This window comes from Lepisma saccharinum, chromosome 8 (genome assembly GCF_977018435.1).
Source record: "Lepisma saccharinum chromosome 8, izLepSacc3.1, whole genome shotgun sequence".
NCBI classification, from domain to species: Eukaryota; Metazoa; Arthropoda; class Insecta; order Zygentoma; family Lepismatidae; genus Lepisma; species Lepisma saccharinum.
In genome coordinates, this window is record NC_139236.1 from 94,487,994 (window position 1) to 94,505,339 (window position 17,346).

At 40.7% G+C, this 17,346-nt stretch overlaps 1 pseudogene; it reads right to left on the reverse strand.

The window, feature by feature from the left end:
* Positions 1-343: 343 nt before the first annotated feature.
* LOC145991903 (large subunit ribosomal RNA) lies at positions 344-1,839 on the reverse strand (annotated as a pseudogene).
* Positions 1,840-17,346: the final 15,507 nt, after the last annotated feature.

The window sequence follows — 17,346 nt, forward strand, 5'->3', positions numbered from 1 at the left end:
GGAGCCCTCACTTATGCTACACCTCGTCACGTCTCCCGACAGCGGCAGGCTAGAGTCAAGCTCAACAGGGCCTTCTTTCCCCGCCGCTGACATTCTCCAAGCGTTTCCGCACTCCCAGGTTAACCTGGGTTGTCAGTCTTTTGGTCGGCTGGGTGATAAACCCCAAGTCCAGCTATCCGCCACCTGCTGGAAGCCCCTTTGCGCAGCACCAGTTAAGGTGCCGGCTGCCGGTTTGGGTGTCCTCCCCCGGTCGAAACTGGGGTCTGGACTCCCGCCGGAGGTCCCCGGAGGGACCTCCTGAAAGTAGCAGTCTGCTTTTCAGGTGCCGTGCAGCCGACAGCACGAACCTGCAAGAGAGGGCTGCCTTTCAACGGGTCGCCACCGTACGGAGGCTTCACCGCTCACGACGCCCCGCCAGATACTCAAGTCGTCTACGAGTGGTTCAAGGGTCCCAACTTCCGAGTGCTTGATTACCCCGTGAATCCCCATCTAGAATCCCAAAGACCTCGGTCAGTGGGGTAAGTGGGCACTACTCGCAGGGAGCCTCACCCCCCGGTTTGGGGGGGTGGTTGGTGGCTCCCCGCCTTACCGGTCCCCGGCGAAGGGGTCCAGCGTTGGTGGTTCTGCCTTTCAGAGTGCAGGGACCCACGGTCACGCAGCTCCGGGCACGGCTTCGGCCTTAGAGGCGTTCAGGCTTCAGCCGTCGGACGTAGCTTCGCACCAAGGTTCGATCGAACCGGCGCGGTACCATTGGTCCGAACCTGGGGTTCCTCTCGTACCGACCGGGATTACCTTGGCCGCGTTCCGAACGCCGGGAGGATAAAACTAACCTGTCTCGCGACGGTCTAAACCCAGCTCACGTTCCTTGTTGGTTGGTGAACAATCATACGCTCGGGGAGCGCTGCGTCCCCACGGTAAGAAGAGCCGACATCGAAGGATCAAAAAGCCGCGTCGCTATGAACGCTTGGCGGCCACGAGCCAGTTATCCCTGTGGTAACTTTTCTGTCACCTCCCGCCGAAGATCCTTCGGACGGGGAGGATCGATAGGCCCCGGTTTCCCGGGTCCCACCCGTACTGAGGGTGCGGATCAGGGCGGCTTTTGCCCTTTCGCTCTACCCGAGGTTTCTGGCCTCGGTGAGCCGCCCTTAGGACACCTGCGTTATCCTTTGACAGATGTTCCGCCCCAGACGAACTCCCCGCCTGCCGTTGTCCCCGGATCGGGTCGGCCCCTTGGCCGGTCCGCACGCGAGGCACGGCCGGCCGGTGGGGCCTTGGTTCGTGAACGGCGTGCGACGAGGCCGGAGCCCCGACGCCCGCGTCCCGCCCAACCGGGTGAGTCGGGAAACCGTGAGAGTAGTGGTATTTCACCGGCGGGCACCCGAAGGAGCCCTCCCACTTATGCTACACCTCGTCACGTCTCCCGACAGCGGCAGACTAGAGTCAAGCTCAACAGGGTCTTCTTTCCCCGCTGACATTCTCCAAGCCCGTTCCCTTGGCTGTGGTTTCGCTAGACAGTAGGTAGGGACAGACAATATGGGGGGAACCCCCGAAAGTATCCAAACCTCCACCCGCATACTTTCGAGGGCATGCGCTATGTCCCAGTGCCTCTGATATAAACTGGGACGGCAGTTTTTCGTATTACGGTTCCCCCTATATTGTTGTGCCATACCTTTATTGTTAAGTTGTTGTTACATACATAATAAACATACAAACATATATATATATATGATTACATACAATAATTAACTAACATAAAGCATATATTGATACAAAATTAGTCTAATACCTCAAGATACAATACACAGCAGAAAAATTTATTTGTTACCTGCTTAATATTTTACTGAAAATTTGTTTGTATAGTTTTTAGTAGACAGGGACAATAATGGGACAATAATGGGGGAACCCCCGAATGTATCCAAACCTCCACCCGCATACATTCGAGGGTATGCGCAATGTCCCAGTGCCTCTGAGATAAACTGGGACGGCAGTTGCTCGTATTACGGTTCGCCCATTATTGTTGCACATTACCTTTATTTAATTCCTCTTGAGTACAATACATATATAGACGTAACATAATATAAAATATAACACTTAACATAAAGCCAACAAACACATATATATAACTCCATTTAATTGATACACATAATCTAATTTCCCTTACAGACATCAGAGCATTTTCTGAGATCCGGATTCCGGATTCCCGGGATCTATGAGATCTATGAAATAATTGGTCCTTGTTACAGGACGAAACCGCCAGGGACAAGATCGCAATTGGTTGAGGACCTTTGGTATTTTAAACGTTTGGGAGATTGCTCACCCCAGAGGCTGGGTCTTCCCATCCCTGTCGGTTTGTCCCGCACCTCCAAGGTTACTCCAGTTTCTTCAGTCTCAGACTTCACGATAATTACATAATATGTAAGGAAATGTTGGATAATTTGATCAAAATGACTACACTCTGATCTCTAAGTTAATATGCTATAATAATGATACAAAAAATCAATACGAAGAGATAAGAGATATTTACTATTAATAATTATTTAATAACAGCTTTTATTAGTAAGACAAGGACAAATTATATTCTATGATACCAAGCTACTTTGTAGTATTTGTTATTAACAGATATGGTTATTATTTCCACTACATGATGAATATTTTGATTATTTGAATATTAAATAATTTTAGCATCTAAATTATTTAAATTATTTATATTTTACGGTTTAAATTTCGGCAATTTGGAATATGATATCGGAATGCCGCTATCACTTGTGCTGGAGTTCCAGCACGTCATAAATCTATTTATTTATTCATTCATCCTGGCGGCCGCCACTCTTGCTAAATACTCTTTATGTCTCTCCCCCGGCATTCGAACTGGACGAATTCTTCTTCTTGCTGCGGCCTCCTGTCTTCCGGTTGATACCACAAAAAATCTTCTTCTTGCAGCTGTTGGCGGTGCCTCTATCTCTTCGGTCCCTTCTTCCTGCTCGGGGGTAGGACTTACTCTTCGAGTTTTCGTTCTTTCCCTTTCGCTTCTCCTTGGCGCCTCCGGTAGACAGGGACAAACAATATTGGGGGGACCCCCGAATGTATCCTAACCTCCACCCGCATACATTCAGGGGTATGCGCTTGTCCCAGTGCCTCTGATATAAACTGGGACGGCAGTTGATCGTTTTACGGTTCCCCCGATATTGTTGTACTACCTCTTTATTTGTTGAAAAATTTACATTAAATACATACATAAAACATATATAAGACAATACAAAAAACAAAGAGCATTTCACCATTTAATATATTGAAGACTATAAATTAACAATTGAAAATACAATACAAAGCCAGTGTATTTTGTTTTTTTTAAACTAATGTACAATTCTAGAATTGGTTTCATGTTTATTTTTTTTTTTATTTTATTTTTTTTTTACTTTATTATTATTATTATTATTTTTTTTTAAAAATTGTTTCTCATTAATTACATTGTTTGCGTCGGCTTAGTATCGGATTCCGAAGTACCGGAATCTAAGTAAAATGGAATTGGATCTAGGACAAGCCGCCAGGGACCGACCGCAATGGTTGAAGACCTTTTACTAGTTGAGGACTATGTAGGGAATTGCTCACCCCAGAGGCTAGGTGTTCCTGTCCCCGGCGACTGTTCCCAGCTCCCTACCAGGTAGAGATGAAAGCTACACAGATTATATGTAATTTACTAGCTCGTTGCATTTAGAATTAAGTTTGACCTTGAACATTTAACTAGTAATAAAACCAAAGAAAATAAACTAGACCAAAATGAATACACTTTAGCCTTAAATACATGGGGTTAAATAATTAAATTAAAATTAGGATTTATTTTAAAAAAAAAAGAGAGAGAGAAAAAAAAAATATATATATATATAATTCAATTAACAATAAGTTTATTTAGGGGTTAACAATAATAAAGTGATTAAAATTCTCCACATACAAATTGATGCTGCTATGAGGTATAATAATTTACATTTGGGAGTTTTGATTATATGTTTTAGGGTTTAAAGTTTAAATGATAGTTAAAAAGTTAGAAGTTAGCCGGCGCTCTTTTAACTGGTATACCAGTTAATAATTATAATTGAAAAATAATTTAATTCTATTTAGTTTAATTTGAATTTAGGGAATAGGTTTAAATGTAGTTTACACTTTTTAATTGGTTCTGGAGTCCACCACTCTCTTCATATATTCTTTATGTGATTCCCCTTGCATCCGAATCGGCCGAATTCGTCTTCTTTCTGCAGCCTCCTTACGTCCTGTTGATACCATGTAGAATCTTCTTCTGGAAGCTCCTGCTGGTGCTTCCTCATCCTGCGATGAGCTGGAATCATGTAGTTGGGTTGAGGTGTTTGAGGAGGCTACTCCATCTCTTGATCTAGGTGGCTGGAATCTTTCCTTTCCTCTCCTAGGACTTGTGTTCGTTTGTGTGTCAGGGGCGTGGGATGGGTTGACTTGATTATTAAATCGGTTCATTTCCACTAATGATACCAGATTGGTTAATTTTGTTAGATTTTCTATTTGCTGTGGGCAAAGTAGCAATTTTGTATTGAAAGTTGGTAGTTCCATGCGTAGTTTTTTTACATCCTCCTCAGCCGCTGGGCAGAAGAAAGTTTTGTGCTCAGGTGTGTCCTCCTTTGCTCCGCATGAGGGTAGACAGGGACAATAATGGGGGAACCCCCGAATGTATCCAAACCTCCACCCGCATACATTCGAGGGTATGCGCAATGTCCCAGTGCCTCTGAGATAAACTGGGACGGCAGTTGCTCGTATTACGGTTCGCCCATTATTGTTGCACATTACCTTTATTTAATTCCTCTTGAGTACAATACATATATAGACGTAACATAATATAAAATATAACACTTAACATAAAGCCAACAAACACATATATATAACTCCATTTAATTGATACACATAATCTAATTTCCCTTACAGACATCAGAGCATTTTCTGAGATCCGGATTCCGGATTCCCGGGATCTATGAGATCTATGAAATAATTGGTCCTTGTTACAGGACGAAACCGCCAGGGACAAGATCGCAATTGGTTGAGGACCTTTGGTATTTTAAACGTTTGGGAGATTGCTCACCCCAGAGGCTGGGTCTTCCCATCCCTGTCGGTTTGTCCCGCACCTCCAAGGTTACTCCAGTTTCTTCAGTCTCAGACTTCACGATAATTACATAATATGTAAGGAAATGTTGGATAATTTGATCAAAATGACTACACTCTGATCTCTAAGTTAATATGCTATAATAATGATACAAAAAATCAATACGAAGAGATAAGAGATATTTACTATTAATAATTATTTAATAACAGCTTTTATTAGTAAGACAAGGACAAATTATATTCTATGATACCAAGCTACTTTGTAGTATTTGTTATTAACAGATATGGTTATTATTTCCACTACATGATGAATATTTTGATTATTTGAATATTAAATAATTTTAGCATCTAAATTATTTAAATTATTTATATTTTACGGTTTAAATTTCGGCAATTTGGAATATGATATCGGAATGCCGCTATCACTTGTGCTGGAGTTCCAGCACGTCATAAATCTATTTATTTATTCATTCATCCTGGCGGCCGCCACTCTTGCTAAATACTCTTTATGTCTCTCCCCCGGCATTCGAACTGGACGAATTCTTCTTCTTGCTGCGGCCTCCTGTCTTCCGGTTGATACCACAAAAAATCTTCTTCTTGCAGCTGTTGGCGGTGCCTCTATCTCTTCGGTCCCTTCTTCCTGCTCGGGGGTAGGACTTACTCTTCGAGTTTTCGTTCTTTCCCTTTCGCTTCTCCTTGGCGCCTCCGGTTGTGTTTGGTTATTTTGAGGGGGTCTGTTGAGGTATTGGTGTTGGTTGAATTTCTTCTTCTCTTCTTCGGAGACCTCATCGGCCAGGGTTTTTAGGTTTGTTATTTGCTGTTCGCATAGCAAGATTTTGAGGTTGAAGGTAGGTAATCCTCTACGTAGGGTTTTTATTCTGGCGGTTGCTTCCGGGCAGTAGAAGACCCTATGCTCCGGTGAATCCACCTCAGCTCCACATGAAGCACAGCTCGGTTCCAGGGCAACGCCAACGCGGTGGAGATACTCCCCATATGGCCCATGTCCGGTAAGAAAGTGCAGAAGTCCCCTGGTGTAGTGTTTTTTCATCAGTGTGTTGTCTCGGATTTTAGGTATGATACTAAATGTCCTTCTTCCATTCTGTGAATTTTTCCATTCCTCCTGCCAATTATCCAGTAAGGTCTCTCTCATTTCAAACAGGGTTGGGGTGAACTTTCCAATGCAAGTTGTCATTTTATTTTCTTCTCCTTTTTTGAAGAAATACCTTCCCGCTCTCCATTTGACTTCCAGGTCCATTGGCAGGTGTCCCGTTAGGGCTAATAATGCTTCGGTGGATGTTGTACCAAAAGCGCCCGTTGTTCTTATCAGAATTCTTCTCTGTGAAGCCCTCAGAAGTCTGGTGTTCTTTTTCAATGCGAGTCCCTCAGCCCAGGTAGAGGCCGCATATGTTATGATTGAATAGTATATGGTTCTGATGTACGTATCCACCACCCCAGGTTCTAGGCCAAACTGCGTTGACGCTACCCTAATAATTTTGCTTATTGCCATTTCTGCTTTAGTTGTTGTTTTTTGTATGTGTGTTCCATATTTCATGCCTTCCTCCAAGGTTACTCCGAGGTATTCAAAATTAGTTGAGCGTTGTATGTTCGTTCTCATTAATCTAATTGTCGGATTTCTTTTGGTACTAATATTACCCTTGGCAATGAGGTATTTCGTTTTTTCTGCCGAAAGTTTCAGTTTGGCGTTATTGCACCAATTTTCCAGGGCCGCTATGGCATTATTTGCACTTCGTTCTATTTTGGCTCTTGAATCATCCGCACATATAACGACAATGTCGTCTGCATATGCAATAACTCTTGTTATCTCCGGATTACTGCCAAGGTGTTTCAGACATGGTTCAAGATTGATATTCCACAGATGTGGACCAAGCACTGAGCCCTGTGGGCATCCTTTTGTTATTACTTTAGTCAGTTCTTCGTCTCCTATTTTCAAGGATATTTTACGATTTTTAAAATAATCCTGCAGTACCTGAAATAAGGTTGACGGACAGTTTAAGTCCTTGAGGGTGTGGAACAGATTTGGCCACCATAGATTGTCGAATGCCCCGCTAATATCGGCAAATATGGCTATTACTATTTTCTTGTTTGAATTCGCAATTTCTTCCTTAAGGGCGTTAATAGCATCCTCTGTAGATCGGCCTTTTGTGAAGCCATATTGGTTGCCGGTATTGTTGCACATTATGAGAAATTCTTGAAGCCTTTTGTTAAGCATTTTCTCAAAGAGCTTCCCTATTGTATTCAATAAGCAGATAGGTCTATAAGATTTAATGCTAGTATCATCCTTTTTGTTTTCTTTTTTGACAACTACCAACTTTCCCTCTTTCCACAGCGTAGGAAACTCTTTACGGATCAGACAGAGGTTAAATAGGGCCGTTATGTAGTTGATCGTTTTGTTGATAGATAGTTTAAGAATTTCCACTGGGATACCATCTGGTCCTGGTGCCTTGCCATTTTTCATTGTTCCTAGCTCTCTCAGGACCTCCTCAGGTTCGAATGGTAAAATAGGTGTGGTATTTAAACATTTATTACTGTTCGCTCTGATCTCTTTGTTTCTTTGATTGTCTGTGTTCGCCTCGTCGTCCGGGAGCAATCCGTGAAGCAGTAGTTCCCCAGTCTCCCTCGTGTTTTTTGTAAATGAACCATCGGGTTTCCGTAATGTGGTAATGCTTTCCTTAGGCTTTATTTTGTTTGTCATGATTTTGTTTGGTAGGCCCCATTTGTCCCTTTCTAAGTTCCTGTTCACAAAATTACGCCAGTTTTTTTGTTTAAATTCTTTTAATTCTGCAGCATAGCGTTCTTTGGCTCTACGGTAGGCCTGTAAATATTCCTCTCTATTGTGGATGTTTGTTTTTTGGTACTGTTTCCTCGCGTGACGAATATTAGCTCTCAGGTTAGTTAATTTTGCAGACCAGGGTTTACTTCGATTATTCTTTATTCTTCTCGGCGTTGATGCCGCTATTGCGACCTGAAGATTATTTTCCAGGATTTCCGCCCATTCATCTGCGGTTTTCCCTGGTCCTGGATATTCTGTTAGATTGATGTTTTCTAGAAACTTTGCCTTGTCAATTTTCTTCCAGTTATACTCAGGGGCTTTTTGGTCGGATACTGTTAGTGTGGTTTGCAGACTAACATTGAAGGTGATTGCGTTGTGGTCACTTGTGGTGATCATATCATGTACCATCCAGTTTTGTATTAAATTTGTCATTTTATTGTTTGTAAGTGTCAAATCAATGTTACTACTAGCTCCCGCTCGTCCTCTAAATGTAGGCGGGTTACCTTCAATGTTTTCTATTACTAAGTTTTGTTCGGCTATAAAGTTCATGATTTGTTCTCCATTGTTATTTAGTTCTTTGCCAAACCACGCGGGAGAGGAAGCATTGCTGTCCATTACCAGTAGTATTTTTTCATTCTGGTACGCGAGGTATATATTTCTAATTTGTGCTATATATATTTCAATATCATGGCTGTACTGGCAGTAACAGTTGATTATTATAAATTTGAGTGTGTAATAATTTACTTCTGTACAAATTATATGTGTGTTTGAGAGATGTGCGATTTTCATGATTGTAATATCTTTGTTTAATGAAATCATTGCCGATTTTGTGTTGGGGTCTTGGATATAATTACAATTTGCTCCGATTGGAGCATGAATCATTTTTCCATTTAAGAGATAAGGTTCCTGGAACAAAAGTATATCCACTTTGCTGCTTCTTGCATACATGAATATCTCCTCCGTTGCCAACTCCGCTCCGTTAAGGTTTATTTGTAGAATTTTTAGTCTGTTTTTTTCTTCCATATTCAATGGCGTACTACTGAGGTCCATAGATGCCAGGGATTTGCTGTATTTTGTACAACTCTTCCATGGCACTTGGCGAAGTCAGCATATATTTCGTCCAGGTCGAGTTTCAGGTCCCTACGTTCAAATGCAGCTTTCATTATATCATACAATTGATCCGGATCCACTGGGATGTTGCTACACCGCAAGAGCATTTTGTCGACGGCTTCCGGATGTGGGAATGCAATGGTCTTCCCTCCATCCTTCTTCAGTCGGACTAGCAGTCGCAATGCAGTTATTAGATTTTCCTTCTCCTCTAACCTGCTCAGGCCAAGATTTAATTCAAAATTTTGATATATATTTTTAGGATTTGCTGGTGGGAGGGGAGGGTTGTGGATCTCAGGTAATTGGGGTTTCATTAGAGTGGGTTTGCAGAAGTTTGGTTATTTGTTTTCCGAATTAGGGTGATCCGTCTCAGTGGCATCGGGAGAAAGGTTATGGACGTTATCAGTCTTATCAATTTGGTTATTCGTCACATATGATTTGTTTACCGAGTTATTTGCTGTTTTTGGGCAAAAGGGGGTCGCTTCAGGGTTTAATTGTTTAATGTCCCTTATAGCAAGTGTATTTTCTATTTTGTCTAGATTAAGGTTGTTGTTAGGTGTGCATGTTGGGCTATCAAGGGCGCCGGTCGGTGTAGACCAAGGGCCACATAGGGCTGAATTTGATGGGGAGGGTGGAGGTGTAAGTATAATCGACTCAGGAGGTGTGGTCAGTGGTGTATGGTATGGGTTATTGTAGATAGGTGGGGGGATGATGAAGGCGCATGGCCTCAATCCAGGTATGGTGTCGCTGATTAGCGGTTGATTGTGCTGTTGATAAAAACTAAAAAGTCTTACATTGATATAATAGGAGAAGTTACTGTAGGGGGGGTGAGGGTGGAGGTAACATCCATCTATAGCCTTAATTGTCTTTAGTTGCAGTGGTATAGTGGTTTCGTTTGCATATTTAAGGACAATCCCAAGTTCTTGCATGACACGTATTTCATATGCCTTCGCCCTTGCCGCATTGCGGCGGCGTCGGCTAGGGGTGTTGTTCTTTCTTTGTTTTTTATTCTTACTCTCCATAGTCAGTTTTCTCTATTAGTCTTTGTTGGAAAAATTTCATTGTTGGGCATTCCTTGGGGTTGTCATTACAGTTTCTATTTCTTCTTAAACAGGGGATGCAGACTCGTGTTGGATTCTCTCTTTTGCATCCCTCTCTTTCATGCCCCGAATCGCCACATTTATCACAGCAGCGTGGGCCTTTGCAGTATTTTCCGACGTGTCCGAGGTCTCTACAGTTGTTGCAGATCGGGACGACTAAATAATCCTTCATTCCCAGTGACAAGTAAGCCAGATGAATTTTGTCTAATGTCAAAATTAGTTTTCGAATTTTGGGATCAACCTCATACACCCTGTGTGAGGTTGTTTTATTCCTTGGGCCTGTTTTAAAGCGGAATTTAAACTTAGTTTGGAATTCTTCAAATTTCATGTTGAGTTTCTTTTCAATGTCGTTTAGTACGAAGAATTCTTCAGTAATATCTGTTTCTTCTCTTCTAGAAGGCACCTCGTATATAATCATCAATGGGTTGCGTTTTTTAGGCAATTCCACATTAAGGTGTTTTGATTTTAATGTTTGATTCCCCAATATTTTTTGTGCATCCTCCTTGGTGGCAGTTTCCACAATAAGGGTTTTCGGGGTTGAGCGCATCGCCTGTATCTTCACACCCTCCCGGACAGGGTTAACACACTGTGTAAAAGTATCCCAAATTGCCCTTACGTTTTGGTTGCCCTGTGCCGTGACAAAAACAGTGTGTCTCGCCTTTTCTGTGACTTTCTGTATTTGGGTGACCTTTGCACTCTGTTGCGCAGGCGCTGCCAGGGATTGAGCATATGTGATTTTTCTGGGTGCCAGTTCGGGTTTCTTCTCCAAAATTTTACATGCTGTTCTTAGGGATTTTTCGTCTGCTACTTTTTCCATATATAATTGGTTTTGTTTGGCAAGCAGCTCCAGGAACTGTGCTCTTTTTTCTCCTGTCATGCTTTTTTCTTTGGAAATCATGGTTGTAAGTTCTAATTGGAGTTTCTGGTATGCTCCTAGTTGTGTTTCTGATACATCAGGTAATATATCTTCAATGCTACTTCCATGGGGGGTGGGGGTGGGTGAGGGGGTGGGGTTAACGTTATATTCGAGTTGTAAATCTGTATTAGCTCCTCCGGGATGATTTCTTCTCTTAGGGTAGGGGGGGTAGAATCAGGGGGTGAGTGCACTAATCCACCCCTTTTGAAGGGGTCAGAGGGTTGGTTCTCATTTGAGGGGTCAAAGCAGGACCCCCCTTTGGTCCTGGGGGTGGCTCCGGGCGGAGCCGGCATCTTCCTCTCCGTTCAGCACTCTTCAGCGGCAATGCACGGCGCCGCAGATTTCCCGCGCGAAAGACAGAACGCACGTGGCCCAGCTGTCACCACATAACAACAACAACAAAGCGCACGTGCTGCTCCGTCCCGGTGAAGGAACTGCTACGCAATCTGTGACGTCACTAAGAACCCGGATGTCACACGTCTCCTTCAGGTCCCACGCGGCAGATGACACGTTATCGAAGCCGAGTGCAACGAGCCACGCACCACTTCACAAGAAATTCAACAGAAAAACCACCCCTAAAAGCTAAGGGTTGGGGGTGGGTTCTTCAAGCTGGAGAGGGATGGGGCTAAGACACTGTCTATGTCCAGGTTCTTATTGGGGCTTAGTTTTTGTTTAACAGTCAGGTTAACACAAATATTATTTTTCGTATATAAAAAAGCTATTTCCCCATAAGGATAACATGGGGGTAGTTTTTCCACAGGAACTTTCTTATTATGGGGCGGAGCGTGATGGCGTAAATTTGAGTGTGTTCCTTGATCCTTCCTGCGTCGATTAAAATCGTTTCAGGTGATAAGGGTTCATAAACACTATTACTTCGGTACTTGTTTTCACCTTAAGGCTCCTTCATACATTGACGAAAACGCGCAGTGCAGACGTTCCGTTTTAAACAGATTTTTCAGTTACGAGCAAAGATAGGACCTCGGGGTTTGTTTTCTATCCTTCAGAAAATATGGCTGCGTATTTCCTACAAAGCCGAAATTTAAAAAAAGACCCTGCTTAATAAGTAAATTGGGCATAAAAATGGGGAAAACCGTAATTTTCACATGCAATTATCTCGTTAACCACACAAGCTTATGGAAAACTGTTTTGTTGGGGATATGCAATGTTCATTGTACTTGACATTAACATCATCACTGTAGAAGTCAGTTTTCCTATTTTGAGACTGTTTGAAAAAAACGAAACCCTTGCAATACGTAAAAGTGTCCCTGCACTGTGGTGACATCTCGTGCAGATAGTTAGAAGCGTTCTAAACCCCACCCACATTAGAACGCGGAGGATTACAACAAAATAGCTCGTGAAGACAAAACACGATCGCATGAGACAGGGAAGTGTGCTTGCGTCAACTGGACGTGTTCAATTGCAAAATATGGGTGACAGCAGCAAGTGTGTTTGGCGTAAGATGTGGGCTCCCAGAAAATCGTCTGCTGCAGAAACAACAATGAAGTTTCAAGCGCTACAAAATAGCCGGCAAAATAAGGGTTCAGAATGAAATATAAATAAAACCTATCCGTTTACTACATAATCAAATGGGGAAGTATTTATCGGTTTCCATTAGACGTTTACATTGTACGTACGTAAACCAGTAACGTTATTTTGAGTAATTCAATTAAACCGGTGTCCTTGGCAAATATTACGCTATAATACGTAGAACAAGTTTGCTGGGGGTCCGGGCCCCCCCGAAAGGATTATGAAGTACTAAAATTAAATAATGTAAATATACTCCTTTAGCAATTTTTGCATATTCGATGGATAATTTCCTCTGAACGCGTATTGGAAGGAAGGATTATAGCTATAAATATAATACGGCTTTGAAGTATAGCACCCGAAATACTTATCAAGTACTACTATTTTTACTCTGAATATTTTGGAAGGCAATGATTAGGATTGAGATCATAAGGCTTTGAAAGACATAAAGGATTTATTTAGGGCGTCTGGACCCCCTCCCCCAAACGAAAAGATTACCAAGTAATAAAATAATAACAATACTCGTTTAGCATTTGTTGTATATGATGGTTGTTAGCTTTATCTGAAGAGACTGAACTTATTGGAAGGCAAGGATTATATTGGGATAGCACGGCTTTGAATGATATTACAAAGAAGGTTTATGCATACTACAACTCATAACAATATGTATACAATATCTATCAGAAACTTCACTGTATCTAACATTTATTTCGTTATGCAATTATCGAAATTAAGTGTCCCTTTTCTGTCAAATATGTAACACCTGCACATGCCATCAAGACGAAGAAAGTAACTTTCTGGAAATTTGACGAAGAGCTTAACGCCAATATTGTGAACACCACACATAATTACTATTACCACGTGTAGGGTAATAGTAATTATTACACGGGGAAGGTACTGTATCTTTGGTCTGTGGACACAGAAAGGTGTTAAAATAGAATACATCCAGAGAGATGATCAATTCTGGAAGAAGAATATGGAAACGCAGCTACAACAATTCTATGTTGAGTGTCTACTACCAAAACTTGTCTATCCACGGCACACGTGTTCAATGCAGATCCGAAATCCCACGAGAATAATCCAAGCCCAAAATAGAAGGGAAGAAAAAAAACACCGGCAAACTGATCAAGAAGGAGAATCTTTCTAAACGAGGTAACCTTTGTAGGTAACGTATGCACTGTTTGTGGCATAGTTGGAAGTAGTTATTTCTGGGAGGCCTACACATAACGTACAGCAACAGATTTTACTATAGTAAGTATTTAGAGGCTAATTTCTTCATGAATTTGAACTTATTTATGTATTGCAGTGCACAGGAGGCGTTTTGTATAGCAACAGAGAATACGTTTACCTTTGAGACTGATTTTGTCATATAAATTGTTCGCAAAGTATTATTAGCTTATGTAACGTAATGTACAGAAACACAGGGCGCTTTCCAATTATTGTGAGAATTTCGTTGTCATGTATTTGTTCTTATTGTATTACATAGTGTATCTACGTGCACTGCTGTTCATGAATATTTAAGAAGCTCATTGTTTGTGTCCGTGTATGATTTTTTTTTATTTTTGTAGCCCAGTAATTTTTTACCTGTTTGTCAGAATTTTTTCTTTTCTTGTTATTTGTACTTCAAATAAGCAAAAATTGGAATAGTATACAGGGTGGGCCAGATTCAATTGGGCAGTTTTCGAACATTAGTAACCAATAAATCCAACAGCATACGGAAAAATTGGAAAGTACATTTTGTTGTCGATAGATGGCTGCATCATACGGTATGCTGTGAACGAGGTTGATCGCTGGATTGGCCGTCGAGGGCCTGTGGACTGGCCAGCCCGATCACCCGACATCAACCCACCAGACTTTTTCCATTGGGGTTACCTCAAACATAAGGTGTACGCTAATCCCATTGACAGTGAGCAACATATGCGTGAGGTAATTGTTCAGGAGTTCAAGAATGTTCAGGTTAACATGTGTAGGAAGGCGTGTGAAAATGTTGCTTTGCGTCTACAAGCCTGTGTTGACTTAGATGGTGCCCAGGTCGACCACTATCTTAAAAATCAATGACTTATGTGTGTGTGATTCCATTTTTGTAACAATTTTATAGCCGTTGGAATTGTTAACATTTGTCAATAAGAATAAAATGAAGAAAAAATAAAAATAACATCTAATCGAAAACTGCCTAATTGAGTCTGGCCCACCAGGTATATCTACATAAGAAACTGTTACTTAAGCAAGAAAAATAAATGTACCTCGAGAAAAACCAGTCTACTCCGTTCCCTGCGATGTAGATGGCAATGTCTGTTCTCATCATCTCATTCATTACTCTTCACCACGAAATAAACTTTATCTGCAGAAAATAATACAGAAAGACTACTAATTCAGTAACGCACAACTTTGCTCTCGTTGTAAAAGCAAAGTTGTAAAACTACAATTTTAGCATACGTGTAGTTAATTGTACATGATCAGAATGATATGTGTATATCTTATGGAACACTGTCCATTCAATGAACCTGTTGTGATCACTGACTGGACAAACTGAAGAAATGTTTAATTCGTGCTCTGTTTTAAACTAACTAGTGTCACACGAAAATATAAACAGTTCATATTATTAGATTACTATTGTTAATAAATGTTATAATAAAAACAATGTATTGCCGGCTCCCGTGGCGGAGTGGTTAGCACATCGCGCTACGACGCCAGGGGTCCCGGGTTCGAATCCTAGCCTGGGCATCGTTGTATGTGAGCAGTGGCGCAGGAACGTTTTGCATTTGGGGGGGTACAAAATTCAATATATATATATATACACACACACACACATACTACTTCAAACCAAGTGTCACAATAATAATAATTATTATTATATTTAATTAAATTAAAATATTAATTAAATATGTAAATTAATTAATAATGAATTATTATTATTTCATGAATAGGTAAAATATAGTAAAATAATATAGATATAACAGCACGTATTCATTATCTAGCTTACGTGTAGTTAAGATCGACAAGATTTGCATAAAAGCAACTGCCCTGGCAAGGAATTTAATGTCAAGTAGAAAAATAATTGAATATTTATTAAATAACAAAAAAGGAGTTGGATCCAATTAATGAAAAATAAAGTTCCTGATTATGGATGATATTAGTAGTGTCCATAAATGTTTGGAACCCTTCAAAGCTGTATCCGTCAAATTCCTTGCCTTTCAATAAGTTCAGCGGAAATAATCATGGAACAAAAGCCAAACAATATTTTGATTATTTAATTTTACTACTTGGTAAGTCTTTCTGGGAGGGGGATCAGGAACGCCCCCCTTAAATACGTCCTTGATATCTAAGTATAATGTGAAATATTATATTTTAGAAAAACACACACGAATGTCCTGTTATTTAATGCATATTTTGCATAAATATTTTTTCTTTGTTTTTCTTAGAATTAAAAAAAAAACAGATTTTAAAACCAGATAAAAATTCTGAAACATAAAGCTCTGGACCTCGTTCGGGGTTTGTTTTAATTTAACGGAACGGAAAATCAGGAGTTTTAAATGTGAAAATTGCGAACAAAGATACATCTATTCATTTTAATGCAGGTTGAGATTAAAGGGGATGAGGAGGATCTAGGGCCACCCCAACCAGAAATAATCATCTCCCACCCAATGGATATAGAAATTACATTATTAAATATATAATACTTATGGAGTTCCACTTCAGTTCTTTTCATTCTAATTTTAAAGTGCCATAGCTACGTATAAAAATATCTTAAACAATTTATGGCAGATGTGTACCACATCCAATGCCTTTTAGAAGCCATGTATTTGGTATTTTCTCAGACACCTATGGGGCGTTGTATTAAAAAAGAAAATAAAACTCGAGTTGATATGGTTCCCGATCAACTCGTAAGAAGTCTAAGTTTGAAATATTTGTGAAACATTTGACAAAGCATTTATTTCTTATATAATTACAATTAGCTGTACATAATGACACTCTGCAAGCACTTTATCATTACATATACAAAACCGAAATCCTTCAGATCTCAGAGGAAACAAGGGAAGTTATATGCTCAAGACTTCTTTTTTTTTTTTTTCAATCGTTGGTGGACAATATGAAGAGCCGGCCAAGGTTTCTTTTCGTATGTAATGGTATTAAATGCAGGTGCATGCGTGTGTTTTTGGGTGACATGTCAATTTCTCGTTTATGTGAAAAGGTAAACATTAATGTAAGGAAAAGCATGTGCGCGTCACAGTTAAAAATTTTCGCATCTACAGAGAAAATCCAAAACGCATTCCCACCTCGCCGGCCTCCGTGACGATGGGGGTTAGCATAGCGCGCTATGACGTCAGAGGTCCCAGGTTTGAATCCCGGCCAGGGCATGGGTGTTATTTGTGAGTGTATATCAATTTCATCATATCATCACTCATCCTCATCTCCGCGATTAGCCAAAAGTGGCAGAAATGCGAAGTAAAATAAATGAATCAAACACCTTGTGAATCCATCCAATCCAAAATATACCAATAGAACCTGCAGTGAATCTCATTTATGTCGTTCATTCATCTGACTAATATAATGTACAGTTTGACTTTAGGGTTTAACTTAAAATGGCGTTGTGTTTGTGTTGCATTCGATATCACAATTAGATTATAAGCAATTAATATCCAATTATAAGTATACCCTAATACATAGGTAAAAATAAGTCCCCCTGATAAAGTCGCAAATTGCATCCTGTTTAAATGTCTAGGAAAAATTTAATTTCACCTAGGAATGATATCGCTATGCGATGAGTCGAGAATTGTCACAGCCTCATC